Here is a 23,633-nt window from a genome sequence, read left to right as displayed (position 1 = left end):
AGGAGGAGGAGTTGCATTGTATGTAAGAGTGGTATGATTGCTCAGAGCTCCAGGAGTCTATGGCTTAAGTTTAGAGGTGGAAGCACCAGGGGTGGTGATTTGGTTGGTGTCTCCTATAGACCACCGAATCAGGTAGCTGAGGTAGACAAGGCTTTCTTCAGACAACTAAGGGAAGCTTCCAGATCACAGTCCCTGGTTCTCATGGCGGACTTTATTCATCCTAACATCTGTTGGGAGACCAACCAATACAGCAGTACACAGACAATCCAGGAAGTTTTTAGAGAACACTGGGGATAAATTCTTGGTACAAGTGCTGAAGGAACTGACCAGGGGCCATGCAGTTTGACCTGCTGCTCACAAACAGGGAGGAACTAGTAGGGAAAGTAGAGGTGGGTGAAAACCTGGGAAGCAGTGATCATGAGATGGTAGATTTCAGGATCCTGACAAAAGGAAGAAGGAAAATACACACCCTGGACTTCAGAAAAGCAGACTTTGACTCAGAACTGATGGGCAGGATTCCCTGGGATGCTAACATGAAGGGGACAGGAGTCCAGGAGAGCTGGCAGTATTTTATAGAAGCCTTATTGAAGGCACGGGAAGAAACCATCCCGATGAGCAGTAAGAAAAGCAAATATGGCAGGCAACCAGAGTGGCTTACTGAGGAAATCCCTGGTGAGCTTAAACACACAAAGGAAGCTTACAAGCAGTGGAAACTTGGACAGATGGCTAGAGAGGAGTATAAATAGATTGCTTGAGAATGCAGGGCAGTAATCAGGAAGGCAAAAGCGCAATTGCAGGTAGCAAGGGTTGTGAAGGGTAACAGGCAGAAGCAGTCTGTGAGCCTAGGTGAACTAGGCAGTTGCCTACAGTGCGGCTGGCCTAGGTGCCTGATGATGATGTCACGGGGCACCGGGACGCCCTGTGATGACGTCACGGCCATTGACGGCCGTGCAGGGGAGGGGGCGCCAGCTGCCGCAGCCGGCCTCACATTGCTCCTGGTAACAAGAGGTTTCTACAGGCATGTTAGCAATAAGAAGGTGATCAGAGAGGGTGTGAGGCCCTTACTGGATGAGGGAGGTAACCTAGGGTGTGTCTAGACTACATGCCTCCTTCGACGGAGGCATGTAGATTAGCCAGATCGGAAGAGGGAAATGAAGCCGCGATTAAAATAATCGCGGCTTCATTTAAATTTAAATGGCTGCCCCGATCTGCCGATCAGCTGTTTGTCGGCAGATCGGGAGAGTCTGGACGCGATGCCCCGACAAAGAAGCCTTTCTTCATCGACACAGATAAACCTGGTTTCACGAGGCTTACCTGTGTCGATGAAGAAAGGCTTCTTTGTCGGGGCATCGCGTCCAGACTCTCCCGATCTGCCGACAAACAGCTGATCGGCAGATCGGGGCAGCCATTTAAATTTAAATGAAGCCGCGATTATTTTAATCGCGGCTTCATTTCCCTCTTCCGATCTGGCTAATCTACATGCCTCCGTCGACGGAGGCATGGAGTCTGGACACAGCCCTAGTGACAAATGATGTGGGAAAAGCTGAAGTACTCAATGCTTTCCTTGCCTCTGTCTTCATAGACAAGGTCAGCTCCCAGACTACTGCACTAGGCAAGGAGATGGGCAGCCCTCAGAGTAGAAAAAACAGGTTAAGAACTACTTAGAAAAGCTATGAAGTCCTGTGGCACCTCATAGACTAACAGATTTATCAGAACATGAGCTTTCGTGGGCAAAGACTCACTTCATCAGATGCATGTAGTGGAAATTCCAGAGGCAGGTGTAAATATACAGGCATATGAAAAGAGTACCAATCAAGAGTTAGAGATAACAAGGACAATCCAGTCAGGAAGAATGAGGCTCACTTCCAGCAGTTGATGTGGAGGTGTGAACACCAAGGGTATGTCTACACTACCACCCTAGTTCAAACTAGGGTGGTTAATGTAGGCTGGTTAATGTAGGCAACCGAAGAGCTGGAAGAGACCTCAGAAGGTCATCAAGTCCAGCCCCCTGTTCTAGGCAGGACCAATCCCAACTAAATCAACCCAGCCAGGGCTTTGTCAAGCTGAGACTTAAACACCTCTAGGGATGGAGACTCCACTACTTCCCTAGGTAACCCATTCCAGTGCTTCACCACCCTCCTAGCGAAATAGTTTTTCCTAATATCCAACCTGACCTCTCCCACCACAACTTGAGACCATTGCTCCTTGTTCTGCCATCTGTCACTACTGAGAACAGCCTCTCTCCATCCTCTTTGGAACCTCCCTTCAGGAAGTTGAAGGATGCTATCAAATCCCCCCTCACTCTTTGTTTAATCCTAAACTGATAGGGAATGTCTAAACTACCCCTCCCTTTTGAAAGAGGGATGTAAATTAGGCAGATCGGGTATTTCGAAAGTGAAATTGCTGTCTAGACGTGGCTCTTTTGAAAAACAAACAAACCCCTAGATGCGATTATGCACATTTTTTTTTGTTGCAGGATGGCTACTTTTAAATCTGCTACTGTGTGTCCAGGGAGATTGTGCAGGTGAGCGAGCCTGTGATGGCGTGGCTGATGTGGTTAGCTCCTGTGATGGTGTCGCTGGTGTAGATGTGGGCAGAGCTGGCAACGCGGTTTGTTGCAGGGATTGGTTCCTGAGTTAGTTACTGTGGTGTGGTGTGGTGTGGTGTGGTATATAGGTGCTGGCAGTGAACTCTGGACGGGGGGGAGGGGGTTGTTGAGCAAAAAAAAAAAAAAAAAGCCGTGCCAGGGGCCAAAATGATCTACAACCCCCCATCCTACACAATGATCCCTCACTCTCAGACCTTGGGAGGAAGGCCAGTCCTTGCCCATAGACAACCCGTCAACCTGAAGCAACTTATACACCACACCACAGTAACTCTAAATCAGGAACCAATCTCTGCAACAAACCTGCACATCTACCAATGTAATATATGCCATCATGTGCCAGCAATGCCCCTCTGCCATATACATCGGCCAAAGTGGACAGTCCCTATGTAAAAGAATAAATGGACACAAATCAGATATCAGGAATGGTAACATACAAAAACCTGTAGGAGAATATTTCAATCTCCCTGGACACACAGTACCAGATTTAAAAGAATCCATCCTGCAACAGAAAAACTTCAAAAACAGACTTCAAAGAGAAACTGCAGAACTACAATTCATTTGCAAATTTGACACTGTGGGTGCATCTAGACTGGCATGATATTGCGCAAAAGCAACTGCTTTTGCGCAAAATCTTGCCGCCTGTCTAACTGGCTGTGAGTATTAGCGCAAGAACACTGACTTTGTACTGTACAAAATCAGTGGTTCTTGTGCGAATACTCCGATGCTCCCGCTCAGGAATAAACCCTCTTGCGCAAGTATTCTTGCGCAAGAGGGCCAGTGTAGACAGCCAAGTTAATTTCTTGCACAAGAAAGCCCGATGGCTTAAATGGCCGTAGATGCTCTCTTGTGCAAGAAAGCTCCAACACTGCCACTGATGCTTTGGTGCAAAAGCAAATCAAATCTTTTGCACAAAGGCACATGCCAGTATAGACACTCTCTTGCACAACAGAAACGGTTAAATCCATATCAGTTTAGGATTAAACAAAGACTGTGAATGGCTAGCCAGCTGCACACCTCCACATCAGTTGCTAGAAGTGGGCCTCACCCTCCCTGACTGAATTGACCTCATTATCTATAGCCTTACCCTTGAGAAGTACTCCCTTCTTTTCATACGCCCTTATATTTATACCTACCTCTGGAATTTCCACTACATGCATCTGACAAAGTGAGTCTTTGCGCACAAAAGCTCCAATACATTTTAGTCTGAATCTGCATAAACAAACACGGCTACCTCTCTTTCAAAAAACGGCTCCTTTCTCATAGAACAAGGATTAACAAGGTCGGTAAAAGCCATCTGTTCTTTCGATTCACTTGCGACAGAACGCAGTTGCAGTGTGGATGTTCATCACGTTCTTCAAAACTCTGCAGTGTAGACATACCCTCAGACACAGATGCGGGGGTGGAACACCACAAGCTGTGTGGTGGGTAGAGCCACCACAGGGTCCCCCTTGTAAATCACTAATTCCCCTATTCTTTCTGCCCAGAGAAGGCTTTTATGGATACAGACTGAGACAGTCTGCACTCCTTCGCTGTCTAGAGGCAGGGTGGCCTCACAATTGCCTACATTCCTCTATAGGTCCCTCAAGGTTTTCTAGACCTTTAGTCATTTCAGTTGCTCTTCTCTGGATTTTCTTCAGTTTATGCATGCTTCCTGAAATGTGGCACCTTAACTGGCTACAATACTCTAAGGCTATGTCTAGACTACAGGTTTGTTTTTTTAAAAGTGGCCTTTTTTTGAAAAAACATTAAATCGAACGAACACGGCAGATTTTTCGACAGCACTATACCTCATTTTACAAAACACCTTTTTTGAAAGAGCTCTTTCGAGAAAAGGTGTTCTTGATCACAAACAGGGCTTTCTCGAAAGAGAGCATCCAGATTGTCTGGGTGCTCTTTCAAAAAAGCAGATAACTTTTTTGAAAATTGTGCCTGTCCAGATCTCTTTCTAAAGAAGCTTTTTTTTGAAAGATTCTTTCAAAAAAGCTTCTTTCAAAAGAAGTGTGTAGTCTAGATGTGCCCCAACTGAGGCTATACTCAGCACAGAATAGAGCAAACAATTATTTATCTGGTTTACAACACACCTCCTAATGCACACCAGAATGATGTGGGTTGTTGTTGTCTTTGTTTTTGCAACAGTCATACACTGCTAACTCATATAACTTGCTATTTACTATAACCCCTTTTCTCTGCTGTCATTTCCCATTTCATATGTGTGCACCTGATTGTTCCTTCCTAAGGAATACTTTGCATTTGTCCTTATTAAATTTCATCTTATTTACATCAGATCATTTTTCCAGTTTGTTCAGCTCATTTTGAATTTTAATCCTATCCAAGAGCACTTGCAACCCCTGCCAGTTTGATATTATCTGCAAACTGAAAGCATATTCTCTATGCCATTATCTAAAACTCTGATACATAGCAATTCCCTAGGGAAATTGTGGTATCTTTATTGGTTGTCCCTTTGCAGCTATGATTGCTGTTTCGTTTTCCAGAACCAAAACGTGTACTAGGCATTTACAGAGTAAGTAATGCTCTAAAGACCTTAAATTTTGCATTCAGACATGAATGCACTAATGCTGTAAAAACAATAGCGATGGAATGGGGTGAAGGAAAGGTACGTTACAGCAATGGAGATATTAATTATTGGTCTTCCTTTCTTGTGAAAAGTTGACTTGATCATTGTTTTCATTTCCTTCTGCACTATTTTAGATAATGCCGAGAGATGCTTATTCCCATAGGCTACATCTAAACTGGCATGATTTTCCGCAAATGCTTTTAATGGAAAAGTTTTCCGTTAAAAGCATTTGCGGAAAAGAGCATCTAGATTGGCACGGATGCTTTTCCGCAAAACCACTTTTTGCGGAAAAGCGTCCGTGCCAATCTAGACGTGCTTTTCCGCAAAAAAGCCCCGATCGCCATTTTCGCAATCGGGGCTTTTTTGCTCAAAACAAATCTGAACTGTCTACACTGGCCCTTTTGTGCAAAAGGACTCTTGCCTGAATGGAAGCAGCATAGTATTTCTGCAAGAAGCACTGATTTCAGACAGTAGAAAGTCAGTGTTCTTGTGCAAATTCAAGCGGCCAGTGTAGACAGCTGGCAAGTTTTTCTGCAAAAGCACTTGCTTTTGCAGAAAAACTTGCCAGTCTAGACACAGCCATATAGTTTGTGAGCCCCAGCAGTAGCTACGCGGTAACATTTTTTTAAAAGCGCTTAGGTGACTGACACAACTAACTCCCATTTTCAGAAGTGACTTAGGAATTCAAGAATCTAAAGATAGGTCTCTACTGTGAGCTGGTGTTGTAAATTCTATCTTGAGGAGATAGACCTGTACCAACAAACAAAGTGTAGGTGTGGTGGTGGAGGCTCAGATAGGTATGTATTCAGGGACTCTATCTCCTCCCACCATTCATGCATCTTTGGCGAGTCTATTTTTAGCATATTGGCTTCATGAGCTAATGTGGGTCTAACTGCTCAAGTTGGATTTTTCACCTTCAGCTCAAAGTGGAGATATCCCCTGTGTCTTGCTGGAGGTCCTTGGAATTTAGACTCTGAAGTGGCTCTGTCACTTTTCAAAATGGGACTTGGTTTCTTAAGCCACTCAGCACCTTTGTAATTATTACCTCAAGCCATTACCTGACATGACCTACATAAGCATTTTGCATTTACAAAGTGAGGGGAACATTCCTTTCTCAAAACATCACCCTGAATCATCCACTCTAGACCTCAAGTGGCACATTCATCTTTAGGCTGTTCTTTAAGATTTAACCTAGGCCAAGTATGAGTTCCCACTCCCAACAATGCCATATCTCTCCATTCAGATCTCAAGGCTTAAACACTAATCCATGTCACTAATCCTTGCCACCCCAAAGTGTGGGTGTGTGTGTTTGTGTCTCTGACTTAGCATTGCTTTCTAAGATTCCTAGTGCATTGTTGTTGGATCTTCTTGGTGTGGCTTTGGGGACGATTTCTGGACACAGAGGGTATGTCTACACTACAGTTCTAATTTGAACTAACTTAGTTTGCATTAGTTAATTTGAACTAAGATAATTAGAACTAGTGCATCTAGACTTAAACTTAGCATTTTGCAAAATTTCGATGCCGGGAGACCCACGGTGCTGCCCTGGGCCCCCCGGCACTCTCATCTGCCCCTGTCTGAGTGCCCACACTCGGCACATCTCAGCACTTGGCCATCAGCCCAGCTGCACTTGCCACAGGCTGCCATCCTGGGGGGGAGGTCAATCGGGGGGCTGCAGGAGAGTTTCCACCTCAAGGAGCCCACAGAGCCACCCCAGTCCTCTTCATCGGGGGCTCGTACCCCATTCCTCCCTCACCTCCTTCCACTTACCCCTCCCTAGCCCCCCTTCCTGATGTCAAAAATAAAGGACACGTGTGTGGTCAAAAATAGAAACTCTCTTTATTGAAGAAAACTCGGGGAGACTGGGAAAAGGAGGTGGGAGAGGGGAGGGCAAGTAAAATGATCAGGGGGGTTTGGAACAGGTCCCATATGTAGAGAGGCTAAAGAGACTGGGACTTTTCAGCTTAGAAAAGAGGAGTCTGAGGGGGGATATGATAGAGGTCTATAAAAGCATGAGTGGTGTGGAGAGGGTGCATACAGAAAAGTTCTTCATTAGTTCCCATAGTAGAAGGACTAGAGGACACCAAATGAAATGAATGGTTAGCAGGCTTCAAACTAATACGAGAAAGTTCTTCTTCACAAAGCAAAGAGTCAACCTGTGGAACTCCTTGCTGCAGGAAGCTGTGAAGGCTAGAACTAGAACAGAGTTTAAAGAGAAGTTCGATCAATTCATGGAGGTTGGGTCCATGGAGTGTTATTAGCCAGGGGGTAGGAATGGTGTCCCTGGCCTTTGTTTGTGAAGGCTGGAGATTGATGGCATGAGACAAATGGCTTGGTCATTGTTTTCAGTCCATCCCCTCCAGGGTATCTACTGTTGGCCGCTGTCGGCAGACAGGCTACTGGGCTAGATGGACCTTTGGTCTGACCAAGTATGGTCATTCTAAGCTCAGGGCTCAGGGTCGGGGGTCTCATTGGACCACCCAGATTTTCATGCAAACCAGCTCCTGGGTGGTCAGGCTGGCAGTTATCCTGCCCTAGATGGCCACTTTCCTGTGCTTAGTACAGGCGTCATGGATGAGGTCCACGATGTCCGCACTAGACCAGGCGGGCGCCCGCCTCTCGCGGATCTGGGCAGGCTCCCGGGAGTCACCAGCCTAGTCCCGGGAAGAGGCGGAGGGCTGGGTGGCAACAGGTGGGTGGCTCGTGCCGTGCCAGGTGCAGAGTCTGCTGACTGGGTGCTGGCAGGCTTACACCTGGCACGGGCACCGTAGCCAGACCGTGGCCCTTTAAGGGCTCCGGGTCCAGGAGGGGGGCAGACGAGTTTCCCTGGTGTTGTCCAGAGTGGCCACCAGGGAAAGCTGGGGAGGGCTAGCCTCCCACTAGTTCAAATTAAGTGGCTACACAGCCCTTAATTCGAACTACTTAATTCGAACTAGGCATTAGTCCTTGTAGAATGAGGTTTACCTAGTTCGAATTAAGCGCTCCGCTAGTTTGAATTAAGTTCGAACTAGCGGTTTGCCTGTGTAGCACCTATCAAAGTTAACTCGAACTAACGTCTGTTAGTTTGAATTAACTTTGTAGTGTAGACATACCCTAGGGGCTCTAACTTGAGAGAGCACATCTACATTAGGGAAGTCGACTTCGGACTCATTTAGAGGCTTCCCTTCAGTGTAGATGTGCTATTTCGAAATAAGCTATTTCAGAATAACTATTCCAGAATAGCTTACTCTGAAATAACTGCAGTGTAGACATAAGTGCATTTTCCTTCCCTGGGTGACTGCACAGATCTTGTGTAAACTTAAAAAACAACAAATAGTCTGGTAGCACTTTATAGACTAACAACATGTAGATGGTATCTTGAGCTTTCATGGGTCCGGCCCACTTCTTCAGATGACCCGAGATCTTGTGTGTCCTTTCACTTTACTATGCTCTGTCCTTATGTCCCAGGATCATCGCCAATGAGAAACAGATGAAGACTATCAGCTACATTCCCTGACTGGCTAGGGATACTGCTGCTAAAAACCACGTAGTCTGAATGTCTCATCTAAGGATGAAATTGCTTGGCCACATGTGAGGGTGAAGTGAAAGCTGATGGTGAAAGTTACACACCTGTAAGTGGATGTGTGTCTCAGTGAGTGTGCTGGGGGTATCAACAGAGTAACACCAGGGGTGAAAATGTGGCCCTGAAATCAACACCAGTCACTCTTTCCACCCCAGAGACAGAGGAAGTTGTTCGATGGTGTCAGTTAAAGGAAGGATGTGTTGTATTTTTATTTACAACTTCTCACAATCCTCCTGGAGGTTGCAATTCTTGCTATAAGTTCTCTCCTTCCAGCCTGTTTGCTGTGAATTCTCTTCCACCTATTTTCTATACCTGCATGTAAGTTAGAGTGCATCTAGATAGCACCCTTCTGTCAGAATAAGCCACGCAACTTGCGCTACACAAATTGCATAGCTTATTTTGAGTCTATTTAAATGTTCAATAAGTAGCTTAAATTCCAAAAAGTGCTCACTACCCTGAGACTTCCACTAATTTAATTGAGAGCTGCTACATACACAGCACTTTTGGGGGAAAAAAAAGCCACTTTCTAAGCACCCTCAACTTGAGATACCAATTAAAAAAAAAAATCTTGGCCACTCTCTAAATTTGGCCTGCTATCTGCTTAGTGCTTCAAACCATAGCAACTCTGGGATTCAGCTAGAAACCACTTCATATAATACATTATAATAATCATAGGATTTGAATTCAAGTCTGTTACATTCCAAGCACAGCACTCTCAGTAATACCAATATACCAACAACAGCTCCATTTAAAAAAATAATGCATTGGCATTGAGCAGTGAATACGTTAAATTTTACAAGTCTGTGTTTTTAAGCTATCCAATGTTAAAAGCACTGTTTGCATAATTTGCTATTTGCTGTAAAGACTCAGTCATTTTCATTTTGCCATTTGAATATGTATTTAAATGCTCAAATCACAAGACAATGTGGAAGTTTAAAGAGCAAAATTTAATTTGGACTTTTCACATTGTAAAAAGAGCAACTGTAGTGGTTGTAATAAATATAAGACCAATTTTGTTAGGGCTTATGCATGAACATCAGGGTGTCTGAGCAAAACAGTCCCACTAGCTTTTTACTATCAAGGCCCGAGTTTCAATGCATGATCCTTCCTCTCTTCTTTCATCTACTCACCCATACCCTAAGCTACCCTGCATCATCTGACTAGGTGAGGCACACAACTGAGGAGACAGGGAATAGGTAAATATCTTCAAAAATGGGATCTGCCTTTGTGGAAGGAGTTGAGAGGGGTGGCCCACCAAAGAGTTCTCAATCAGCATGAAGTAGCCCACATTCCAGGAAAGATCCCCGTGAGTCTAGTCCAGAGTGCTGCTGCCACCCATGCCATTGTGAAAACAGGCATACACCTATTTCCCTTCCACACATTACAGCATCTCATACATTCATTTATTCATTGAGCACTACTTTATTATTCCCTTGCTGCTGGAGCTCACTGGAGACTCAGTCATGAAAAGCTCATCATTTCTCTTTGGCTTCAGCTCAAGCTCCCCAACATGTTGGTGTCAGTCAGTAAGCAAGACACCTTTTAGTTCCTCTGACATTCACCCTTCCAGTGACAAGCTTGGTTTCCTGCACTGCTCTCTAGCAAGACACCTTTTAGTTCCTCTGACATTCACCCTTCCAGTGACAAGCTTGGTTTCCTGCACTGCTCTCTAGCAAGACACCTTTTAGTTCCTCTGACATTCACCCTTCCAGTGGCAAGCTTGGTTTCCTGCACTGCTCTCTAGCTGCTACTGCCTGTCCATCCCCCTTTCCTCAGGCTAGGACATTTAATGATGTGGTAGCATCTTTGATGCCAGGTTTGGATCTAATAAAACTAACTCTTGCTGGCCTAGTGCGAGCCAGGCAGATGGACGTTCCCAGTATACAGTTTGGCTATGTCTACATTGGCAAGATTTTGCGCAAAAGCAGCTGCTTTTGCACAAAATCTTGCCACCTGTCTACACTGGCCACGAGTTCTTGTGCAAGGACACTGACGTTCAAATGTAAGAAATCAGTGCTTCTTGCGCAAGAACTATGACGCTCCCACTCAGGAATAAGTCTTCTTGAGCAAGTGTTCTTGCGCAAGAGGCCAGTGTAGACAGGCAACATGAATTTCTTGCGCAAGAAAGCTCCAATGGCCAGAGAGGTGTCTACCCTGGCACAGATGCTTTTGCTCAAAAGCACATCTCTTGCGCAAAAGCATGTGCCAGTGTAGACGCTCTCTTGCGCAAATACTTTACCGCAAAAACTCTTGCGTTAAAGGTATTTGCGTGAAATCTTGCCAATGTAGACGTGGCCTTTCCTCAATGACTTTTGGCTTATCTGTTGTTTTTGTTTGTTCTCCACCTCCTCACTACAATTGCATCCTTTGAATTAACTAATTGCAGTCAGGCAATTTCATCAGCAGGGAAACTGGTGCATGTGACATTCATTAAGTAATGCTCATGACCAGAGTTCCCTGGAAGCTGTACACTTGTGTAGCCAATCAGGACAGATTCATATGGTGCCCAGCTGATTTGCAGAGTGCCCCAAGCTAGGTGTTTTGTTTCTACAGGTGGTGCACCCTCATGCATGCCTTGGTGCAATACAATTTATTCCACACACAGATGGTAAAAATCTGCACATGTAATGAAAAGATTAGAGGGAACATTGCTTATAACCTTTCATTCTTCTAAGGTGGGCATATCACTTTTTGGGAGCACAATATAGTGCTTTCACCTTGGCGCACAGATTACCTCTACTTAATTAGCCATTTAATCCCTTTATAGTTTCACAAAGCTCAACATCAGCCTTTAATTGCTTAGATAAATTAGATTTTTTTAAGGAACTCTACAAGCATTTGGCACAAACATAAATATTTTAAAGAGGAAATGTACAAAATGTAGCAAAATTAAAGGTTTTGTGACTAAGTTTAAATATGAAAGAAAGCAGCGTAATTATTAATAATGCATTTACTTAAAGCAGATATGAGGTAATTAGTGTGTAATGCAGCCATGAAAATTAAATGGCACATTAGATGCTTGCTTTCCATTTGTGGTTACCATTAACTGATGCCAGTAAACTTTGAATTTTCTGCATTAAAAACACATTTGGAGACTTTTACCTGACAGCTGGAGATTTACAAACAAGCTTTACTTGTAGATTGAAAATGTCACTGATGTGTTTTGATTATATATTGCAGACTGAGTCATTCATTTGTTAAGACATATTCTTTAGGTTAATCAATGTGCAAACCCACATTAACTTTTCACACACTAAATGTGAGCATGCCCATTGCTTGCCTATCTTTACAAGAGCCTAGATTCCTTCTCCATCTGCTTTACTCATTGTTTTGCTATTTAATGGGAATGTTCTGCTGTCTGGTAACATAAAGGGAAAGAATTGCTGGGAAGCATATTTGTACAGAACTGTTGAATAGCATGTGATTTCATCCTAGGAAACTTTTCCTGAAAAAAACAACAACTTAAAGGTCTCTGGAAACCGAAACTTTTTTTTAAAGGCTAAGTTGCAAAACAGTACAGAGCTGTTTCCATGGACCATTCAAACATTGGAGTCTCTACGGAGGTGCCAGTCAATGTCAATGTGATGCTCACATCTGTGTTTTGGCAACAATAGTGAGAACACCAGGTCATTACAAACATACTGCCTAGCTGCCATCAGATGTTTATGACTTCATCTCTGGAACCAATTTTTTTTTCTAGTGAATTATTCATTTATTTAAAAAAAAAAAAAAAAAAAAAAGCATTTGAAGTCCTCCCTTAAATACCTGTTACATATTTATTACCATGATACTCACTAATTTATAGCCTGAGAGAAGATGAATGCCAGTTTGGATTAAATCAAAAGAAAACCATAAATCCATGACTTATTGAGCATACATTACAGTTATGTTTGTTTTATGCTACTATGCTATATCAAAGTCCTTTTCATGCACTGGGCAGTCCTTTAGTGTTGCAAATGTGTGGTAGAGCCAATTGATTTACAAAGCCCAAGGATCAGCCCAGTGTTTTCTGTGGTCTTTCATCATAATTTGCAAAGCCCATAATAGCAATGCCTGGTGCTCTTCATCTATCAGATGCTTTCCCCCCATAACTGAACTCATCTGAAAAGTAGTGTTGCAAATCATATCATACACTGTCAGTGAGAGAACATAGCAAACTGTGCATATTAACAGTTTATCTGTTTTGATAAACAGATACATGGTTTATTTATTATTATTATTATTATTATTTTATTAGGATTACGATATTGCCCAGAGATGTCAATTGCGATCAGGTCCCAATGGGCTCGATGCTGCACACACATGCACAGAAAAGACCATCCTTGAAGAGGCAGAACTCATGTCTCCTACGCTCCAAGCTAATAACTGGCCAATTGGACCATGCTGCCTCTCACTGAGACTTGACATTTCAAAACATTTATTTTCAGGTAAAGTTACGAAAGATTAAACCCTGAGATCTTAGCATCCAGGGAAAGGTGGTTACCTAATCGATAAGGATTAGGCATTGGAGCCAAAATTTTCCAAAAAGAATGCTAAAGCAAGTCACCTTTATGCCTCCATGCCCTGTTCTGAGTGGCTAGATGTTCAAAGCTGAACAGCACTCAAGAATTAATCTGAGAGTGGCTGAGTGCTCCACATTTTTGAAGAATCAGATCACTCATACATGTGCCTCATTTATTGCTTTAGGCCCCATTTTTAAAAATCATGGCCAAAATGACTAACCCGTATGAATTCGGTATCACACATTTCTCCTTGATGTTAAGCACATATTAGAACTTGAGAACCATCCTCAAGAGCTTTTCCTCTGTATTAGGACCTGGACACTCTGACCAGTTTTGTCTTCTTAGGAGTAACAGTGTCCAATAACAAGGGGACTCTGTTATTACTTCCTACACTGCATCTCTAATGTTTGGCCTTCCTCTGTGCACATAGCCAAAACGCTTATCTAAGGCCTCACTGCATCTTGCCTAATACAGTCTTCTGCTTCCTGGCCTTGACTGTAGCAACAAAACTCCCCTCCAGACTTTTCCAAATTCTGATCCTAAACCCACCTCTTTTGGCTCATTATTCTGGACACACGAAACCGCTCCACCACAGTTCTACATTCATCTCCACATTCAACACATGCCTTTTTAAAAAAAATTATATATATATTTAAGGCCCTTCTCTATTCAGCCTCTCTTTACGTTGATGATCAAATAGGCTACGTCTATACTGGTATGATTTTTCCAGAAATACTTTTAACGGAAAAGTTTTCCATTAAAAGCATTGTCGGAAAAGCGTGTCTAGATTGGCAGGATGCTTTTCCGCAAAAGCACATTTTGCAGAAAAGCGTCCGTAGCCAATCTAGATGCGCTTTTCCGCAAAAAAGCCCCGATCGCCATTTTCGCGATTGGGGGCTTTTTTGCGGAAAATAAATATCTGCTGTCTACACTGGCCCTTTTGCGCAAAAGTTTTTCGGAAAAAGACTTTTGCCCGAATGGGAGCAGCATAGTATTTCCGCAAAAGCAGTGACAAACTTACATGAGATCGTCAGTGCTTTTGCGGAAATTCAAGCGGCCAGTGTACACACAGCCATAATGTTGTTGTGATGTTGACTCTTTCTCTGTGCTCTGCAAATATCCCTAACTTTAACTGCTCACCAATGAGCTTCTCCTTTAAAGGCTTATGCTGCCTCTCATGCATAGAGGAACCTACCCTCTTACCCCAGAACAGCCATTACCTTGTTCTTCAGATTCCTCCCCTGTCCTTCCCTTCCCTTCTCCTGAGCCAAACACCTCCACTCCTGGCTATAACCCAGTCCCCTTTCTCCCCCAACCTTATGTCCTGGTCTCAGCTGCTAACAAGTGCAGGCTGGAGCTGCGAGTGCACGTGCGCTTGAAACGCAACCCCCACCTTTTCCATTATTTTCAATGGGAAAATTGACCCCGCATAACACGTTTTCACTTAGCACGATCATTTTCTGAAAAGTATCTACCATGTTAAATGAAGAATTACTGTACTAATTTGCTTGTTCCCTATCCTGTAAGCTTTCTGCAGCAGGTGTGGTGTCTTTTGTGTTTGTTCAGCACCAGGCACACATGGGCCAGTTCGGGATAACATATATATTTGCTACCATTAAGGTTTAGTATATTACTGGCCTTTTTTTACCATCCCTATCTTTGCACTGAGCTTCCTGGCTTTAGAAATCTAGATTAGATAAACATAGTAGCATTAGTTGGTGCAATATCACTTAAATTAAGTTACAGAAATAAAAGTGCCATCACAACCCTGGAGGATGCATTAGAGTGGATTACTCTAATATCTGGAGAGTCAAGATCAGCTTTAAACATCTTATACTTTGCCATGTGCTTAGAGCAAGCCTGTGGCATTATTTCTAAGTGAAGCTGAAAAAGAGAGAGAATCCCAATAATCCAGGGATAACTAGTAAAATCATTTTCAGCCTCTTCACTGAAGAAATATACAATAGACTAATTATGGCAGGGCGAGGCCTTGACAAATCTTCTCAGTCACTAAGCATCAACAGTTGCTAATGTGATGTCTCAGTTCTAACTTCTTCATACCCTTCGCCTGTGCTGGGCTATTCCATTGCTTGATACTTCACCCACATGAACTAGGTTTTGAAAGCATCTCCTCTGGCCCAAGAATGAATCTCTCATCTTGTATTGGTATGGAGATTTTGCAGCCTCTTTTCTTCTGCTTCCTAAGTATGCCCTGTTAGCCGCCAGGAAGAACTGTGACCTAATATGCACGGAGTACTAGAAAAGAAAGCTGGTTAATGAAGTTGGCAAAACTCCTTCACTTCAAAGGGTAACTTGGGGGAAGAAAATGTCCAAGTTCTACTTCCATGTGGGTATATTGGCACCCAGAAGCAGGCCCCATTTTTGATCAGCTGCAGTGAATATTACTGAGCGTTTCTGTTTGTGGCTATGCAAGCAGAATTATACAAGGATCCTTTACTTAGAGGCTATTCATTCACACCCTTTCCCACCCCCTGCAGAGTGCCTCTGGCAACAAGACAAAAGTCATGTATCTCTTTGGGATAGAAAAGTGGCTCCACTTACTGAATCACATGGATGAAATATCTTTTATAGGATTAGATACAAAACCAAGAAATATCCTGTATTTCATACTGGGAAGTTTGACTATCTTCCAATACAAACCAAGGCAACTACACTATGGTTTTGTACCCTTGTATTGACCTTTAGCTAACATCTAATCTGCAAGTGGGAATTTGCCTCTCTCTACTATGCATTGCTCTGATAGGTTTCCACCTCTAGATCAGCTACAACAGTTTAAACTGTTGTTAGACTGAGGACCTTAAGGTGCACACAAGGACCAGTCCACTACATGTTCTCTGAGGTTCTATTATACCCTGATTTTCTAATAAAGTTTATGTTTACACTACAAAGTTAATTCGAACTAACAGCCGTTAGTTCGAATTAACTTTCATAGAGTCTATACATACAAACCGCTAGTTCGAACTTAATTCGAACTAGCGAAGCACTTAATTCGAACTAGCGAAGCACTTAATTCGAACTAGATAAACCTCATTCTATGAAGACTAACGCCTAGTTTGAATTAAGTAGTTTGAATAAAGGGCTGTGTAGCCACTTAATTTGAACTAGTTGGAGGCTAGCCCTTCTCAGCTTGCCCTGGTGGCCACTCTGGGCCAAACCAGGGAAAATTTTCTGCCCCCCTCCCAGCCCCGGAGCCCTTAAAGGGCCACAGTCTGGCTACAGTGTTTGTGCCAGTTGAAAGCCTGCCAGCACCCAGCCAGCAGACCCTGCACCTGGCACGGCATGAGCCAGCCACCCGCTACCACCCAGCCCTCCGCCTCTTCCCAGGACCAGGCTGGCGGTTCCCAGGAGCCTGCCCAAGGCCGCAAGAGACGGGCCCCTGCCTGGTCTAGTGCAGAGATCATGGATTTGGGGGGAGGCCTCCAACGTCCACAACGTCCACACTAGGCACAGGAACACAGCCATCTACAGACGCATGGCTGCCAGTCTGGCCACCAGAGGCCACATGTGGACCCAGGAGCAGGTTTGCATGAAAATCGAGTTGGTCCAGTGAGACCCCCTGACCCTGAGCCCTGAGCTTAGAACATAAGAATGGCCGTAGTGGGTCAGACCAAATGTCCATCTAGCCCAGTAGCCTGTCTGCCGACAGCGGCCAACACTAGGTACACTGGAGGGGATGGACCGAAGACAATGACCAAGTGATTTGTCTCGTGCCATCCATCTCCAGCCTTCCCCAAACAGAGGCCAGGGACACTGTTCCTACCCCCTGGCTAATAGCACTCCATGGATCCAACCTCCATGACTTTATCTAACTTCTCTTTAAACTCTGTTATAGTTCTAGCCTTCACAGCCTCCTGTGGCAAGGAGTTCCACTGGTTGACTATGTGCTGTGTGAAGAAGATCTTTCGCTTATTAGTTTTAAACCTGCTACCCATTCATTTCATTTGGTGTCCTCTAGTCCTTCTATTATGGGAACTAATGAAGAACTTTTCTTTAGTCACCCTCTCCACGCCACTCATGCTTTTATAGACCTCTATCATATCCCCTCAGTCTCCTCTTTTCTAAGCTGAAAAGTCCCAGTCTCTTTAGCCTCTCTTCATATGGGACCTGTTCCAAACCCCTAATCATTGTAGTTGCCCTTTTCTGAACCCTTTCCAAGGACAAAGTATCTTTTTTGAGGTGAGGAGACCATATCTGTACACAATACTGAAGATATGGCGTACCATAGTTTGATACTTCCCCTCCTCCTTCTTCCTCTGGCTTCCCTCTTCCAGCTCCCTCCTCCCAGGTTTCCACCTCCCCTCTCCCACCCTCTCTCTTCCCCTCTCCCACCTCCTTTTCCCAGTCTCCATAGAGGTTAATCCCCTCACCCAGTTTTGTTAAATAAAGAGAGTTTCTATTTTTGAACACGTGTTCTTTATTTTTTACATCAGGAAGAGGGGATAGGGAAGGGTAAGTGGAAGGAGGTGAGGGAGGAATGGGGCACGAGCCCCCGATGGGGAGGACTGTGGTGGCTCTGCGGGCTTCTTGGGGTGGATGCTCTCCTGCAGGGCCTCCTGGATCCTGACAGCCCCCCGAATGACCCCTCCTGGATGGCAGCCTGCGGCAAGTGCAGCCGGGCTGATGGCCGAGTGCTGTGATGTGCCGAGTGAGGGCACTCAGGGCACTACAAGACAGGACTGCTTTGCTGTCCCTCATCGAGGTAGACAAGCAAGCAGGGAACCCTGAGAACTGTTTGTCTGGGGTGGGGGTTGGGTCCCTTTAAGCACAGCCCTCGGCTAGCCCGAGGCAGCAGCTCCACACTCTAAGTCCTAACCTGATGCCCTGCCGGCACTGCTTCCGGCCAACCTTAACTTCAGTTAAGGGTCCGCTCAATGTGGACATGCTATTTCGAATTAGTTTTTAGGTCTAGGTGCACTAATTCGAATTAGCTTAGTTTGAATTAACTTATTTGAATTAAGTTAGGTCGAATTAGTGCTGTACTGTAGACATACCTTCAGATAGTATTACAAGCGCTGCAAAGGAGAGCAAATTCTTATTGTTCAGCACTTTCATTACTCACATCATTCACTGTGGGGAACCCCAAAGAAGGTAAGATGATCCAGGCATGCTCATGAGGTCACTGTGTTCCAATGTATCCTACTGCCCATAGGCTGGGTACTACCCTTTTATAAGGCGTTATGCTAATAGCCACTGTTCTTTATACATATTTTCAAACTCCTTCCCTTATATGCATTAGGAATGTAAAATGCCATTTAACCAGTTAACTGGTGAAATGTTAGGCTTAACTGGTTAACCAATTAAATAGGATGGGTAGGGGCCGCTCCAGTCCCATTCATGGTGCAGTGGGCTGCTCCAGCGAAGCCAGGCCTGATGCAAGCGGGGCTGCTCTGGCCAAGCTGATCCAGAGGGGGGCTGCACCCCCAGTTAACCCAAACCAGTAAGGGTGAGGCTTACCATTTAACTTGTTAACCATTGACTTCCCTAATATGCATTTCTATACCTCAATTATATCAGGGTTGATAACACCAATTTAATTTTTAAACATTAGACTTTACATCAACGAATTGCTGTGGTATGACTCATTGATTTTGAAGTCAGGAGGAACCATCGTAATGATCTAGTTTGATACCCTGCACATCACAGGTCACAGAACCTCACCCACTCACTGCCTCCCATTACAGAGAATCCATCATTTACTCTAGTTTATACAAGGGGTCCCTGCTATGAGTCACCCCAGTATACATCTGTTCCACACTAAAGTCGTTGACTTTTGAAGGAACTGAGGCATTATAAGTCCTCCCATTCCTCACTTTAAGTCATGCAAAACACTCCCCCCAGTTTGTTTAAATGGAAGTCAGCCATGGGGAAAAAGTTCCCCACTTTAAGTTGTTTTGCTATAAGTCCAAGTTTTTTGGAACATATCTTGGACTTATAGTGAGGACTCCCTGTACCAGAAAGTGTCCCAATGGCTCATTCTGCAAAGGAAGATTTAAAAAAATCCAAAGGTCTTTCCAAAGAGTAGGCCTTACCTTTTATTCTATGACAGCTTACTTTGCTTAAGAGCCTTTGGTGAGGGACCCTGTTGAAGGTTTTTGGAAATCAAATTACACTGTCTCTACTGGATCCCTCTTGTCCATATGCTTGTTGACCCCCACAGAGAATTCTAGCAGATTGGCAAGACATGATTAACCTTTACAAAAAGCATGTTGACTATTTTCAACAAAGTATGTTCATCTATGTGTCTCACGATTCTGTTCTTTACTACAGTTTCAACCAATTTGCCTGATACTGAAGTTAGACGTACTGGCCGGTAATAGTCAGGGTCATCTGAAGAGTATTTTTTTTTTAAATTAGCATCATATTAGCTATCCTCCAGTCATTTGGTTCAGAAGATGATTTAAAGGATTGGTTACAAACTACAGTTAGTAATTCTGCATTTTCACATTTGAGTTTTTCAGAATGCCATCTGGTTCTGATACACTAGCACAAGTCAGTGCAAGCAGATGCAACTATATCCTAAATTAAAACTATTGAAAAAAAACCCCACATGTTCAAAATGTCATAGAAAACTATCATTTTTTCCCATCTGCTCTAGGATTTTTACTGTTGCATGGTGTCCTCACCTGGCTTAAATAAGAACATAAAGACTGACCTCTATAGCCCCACTTATGTATCTGTTTAACTTGAAAGGATGTGAAGGATAACAAGAAAGGTTTCTACAGGCATGTTAACAAGAAGAAGGTGATCAGAAGGGTGTGGGGCCCCTACTGGATGAAGGAGGTAACTTAGGGTGTGTCTAGACTACATGCCTCCTTCGACGGAGGCATGTAGATTAGCCAGATCGGAAGAGGGAAATGAAGCCGCGATTAAAATAATCGCGGCTTCATTTAAATTTAAATGGCTGCCCCGATCTGCCGATCAGCTGTTTGTCGGCAGATCGGGGGAGTCTGGACGCGATGCCCCGACAAAGAAGCCTTTCTTCATCGACACAGGTAAACCTGGTTTCACGAGGCTTACCTGTGTCGATGAAGAAAGGCTTCTTTGTCGGGGCATCGCGTCCAGACTCCCCCGATCTGCCGACAAACAGCTGATCGGCAGATCGGGGCAGCCATTTAAATTTAAATGAAGCCGCGATTATTTTAATCGCGGCTTCATTTCCCTCTTCCGATCTGGCTAATCTACATGCCTCCGTCGAAGGAGGCATGTAGTCTAGACACACCCTTAGTGACAGATGATATGGGGAAAGCTGAAGTACGCAATGTTTTCTTTGCTTCTATATTACGGACAAGGTCGGCTCCCAGACTAATACGCTAAGTAACGCAAGATGAAAATGGACAGCCATTGGTGGGTAAAGAACAGGTTAGGAACTATTTAGAAAAGCTAAATGTACACAAATCCATTGGTCTGGACTTAATGCATCCGTGGGTACTGAGGGAGTTGGCAAATGTCATTGAAGAGCCTTTGGGCATTATCTTTGAAAAGTCGTGGCGATCGGGAGAGATCCCAGATGATTGGAAAAAGGCAAATGTAGTGCCCATCTTCAAAAAAGGGAAGAAGGACAACCCAGGGAACTATATGCCAGTAAGTCTTACCTAGGTTCTTGGAAAAATCATGGAAGGGATCCTTAAGGAATCCATTTTGAGGTACTTGAAAGAGAGGAAAGTGATCAGGAATAGTCAGCATGGATTCACAAAGGGCAAGTCGTGCCTGACCAATCTGATTAGCTTCTATGATGACGTAACTGGCTCTGTGGATGTGGGAAAGTCAGTGACTGTGATATACCTTGACTTTAACAAAGCTTTTGATACAGTCTCCCACAATATTCTTGCCAGCAAATTAAGGGAATGTGCATTGGATATATGGATGTTAAGATGGATAGAAAGATGGCTAGAAGGCTGGGCCCAGCGGGTAGTGATCAACGGCTTGATGTCAGGATGGCGGTTGGTTTCTAGCGGAGTGCCCCAAGGTTCAGTTCTAGGACAGTTTTTGTTCAATATCTTTATTAATGACCTGGATGAGGGGATGGATTGCACCCTCGGCAAGTACAAAGATGACACTAAGCTAGGGGGAGAGGTAGATACACTTGAGTGCAGAGATAGGGTTCAGAATGACTTAGACAAATTGGAGGATTGGGCCACAAGAAATCTGATGAAGTTCAACAAGGACAAGTTTAAAGTCCTGCACTTGGGAGAGAAGAATCCCAAGCATTGTTACAGGCTGGGGACCAGTAGTTCTGTAAAAAAAGGACCTGTGGGTTACAGTGGATGAGAAGCTGGACATGAGTCAACAGTGTGCCCTTGGAACCAAGAACGCTAATGGCATTTTAGGTTGCATTAGGAGGAGCACTGCCAGCAGATCCAGAGAAGTGATTATTCCCCTTTATTCGGCTCTGGTGAGGCCACATCTGGAGTACTGTGTCCAGTTCTGGGCCCCCCACTACTGAAAGGATGTGGACACATTGGAGAGGGTCCAGCAGAGGGCAACCAAAATGATTAGGGGGCTGGAGCAAATGACCTATGAGGAGAGGCTGAGGGAGTCTGATTAGTCTGCAGAAGCAAAGAGTGAGGGGGGATTTGATAGCAGCCTTCAACTTCCTGAAGGGAGGTTCCAAAGAGGATAGAGAAAGGCTGTTCTCAGTAGTGACAGATGGCAGAACAAGGAGGAATGGTCTCAAGTTGTGGTGGGAGAGGTCCAGGTTGGATATTAGGAAAAACTATTTCACTAGGAGGGTAGTGAAGCACTGAAATGGGTTACCTAGGAAAGTAGTAGAGTCTCTATCCCTAGAGGTGTTTAAGTCTCGGCTTGACAAAGCCCTGGCTGGGTTGATTTAGTTGGGATTGGTCCTGCCTAGAGCAGGAGGCTGGACTTGATGAACTTTTGAAGTCTCTTCCAGCTTGGTTGGGGTCTATATAATTTATACCCAAGAAACTACTGAGCCCATTTTGTGATATGATTTAAACAAGGGTAAAAAAAACCATAGCATCTAAATAAACATAAATCTTTTATATTTAAAACTCAGTCCTTGAAAAAATTATTTTCTACATCTTAGTAATGGATTCAAAATGCTAGAATATATTTTCTGGCTCATTGACAACTATGTGGGCCCTATTTAGACAAAAGCAGCTGCTATGGATAGCTCTTTTTTCAGTGTTGCAATCTGATTAAATTATAATCTTATTCCTTTGAAACATCTTTCCACCATATCCAGTTCAAATTTCTTCTTGCCTACGAGAACCTGTTACTCCCTACTTATCTATGTCCATTTCTGTCACTTCCTGTTCCCTCCATCCATTGGTGATGTCACACTAAGAACCCCATTTTAGCCATAATCATCTACATACTGCCCCCTAAGCATGAAACACCTCTCCTTAGCTGGTCCACAAGGCCACTGCAATCTCTGCATTGAAATACTCTTTGAAGACTCACGTCTACCATTTCTGCATTTAAATGTCTTTCGAAGATCCACTGCTGCAGCAATGCCTGCCATATAATGAACTGGTTAATTGTGGAAAGGTGGGAGAGTGCACAGGGAGAGATTATATATTTGATGAACAGAAATTTTTTTGTTAACAGTAAAATATTGTAAAACCAGTAGTACAATTGTAAAATATCGTACTAGTCAATTGTGTGAATGTCCCTGTATATGGCCTTTCCTCTATCACCAGTTTTGTATCCTTTGATCCAAATAGGGTTTTTTTTAATCTAAAAACACAACAACAAAGGGTTATTTTTTTCCAGTTTTGGAAATTGAAAATGTAAAACATTTTGGCAAAAGTTGTTTTTGTTTTCAGAAAATTTCATCACAAAAGGTCCCCAGAACACCATTTTTCTACTGAATTTTTTACCAGCTGTGGTATTTATCTTTTAGGGGAGTGAGCTATTTGGGGCAAGTACCATGCTTCCTTTTGTGTTTCTGTGGAACCTACCATGTGCTGGTTGATATTTAGAAACAAACCATAAACAAGAATGGAGCAAATCCAATTGCTCTAGTGGAAAAGGGGTTTACAGCTTTACTGATGTGGACCACAACATGTTCCAGCATGCTTTCATGTTCAAGAAACATCAATGTCAAAAGATAAACAAGCTGAAATTATTTTCAGCTCAAACTTTATGGCTAGTAAATTAAATAGTATAAATCAGAAAAATTGTAAACTGTTAGAGACCGTGGCAATGGAGTTTTGCAGATCCATGGGGGGATTTGTCATGTTACAAGCAGTCCCCGACTTACGCGGATCCGAATTACGTCGGATCCGCACTTACGAACGGAGCTTTCTCGCCCCGGAAGTCGGGGCGAGAAAGCCCCGTTCGTAAGCTGCTCTGGTGCCCCTGGTCTGCTGGAGACCGTCTCCAGCAGACCAGGGGCAC

Source organism: Pelodiscus sinensis, chromosome 6, assembly GCF_049634645.1.
Source record: "Pelodiscus sinensis isolate JC-2024 chromosome 6, ASM4963464v1, whole genome shotgun sequence".
NCBI classification, from domain to species: Eukaryota; Metazoa; Chordata; order Testudines; family Trionychidae; genus Pelodiscus; species Pelodiscus sinensis.
Note: the sequence above shows the minus strand (reverse complement) of the source record.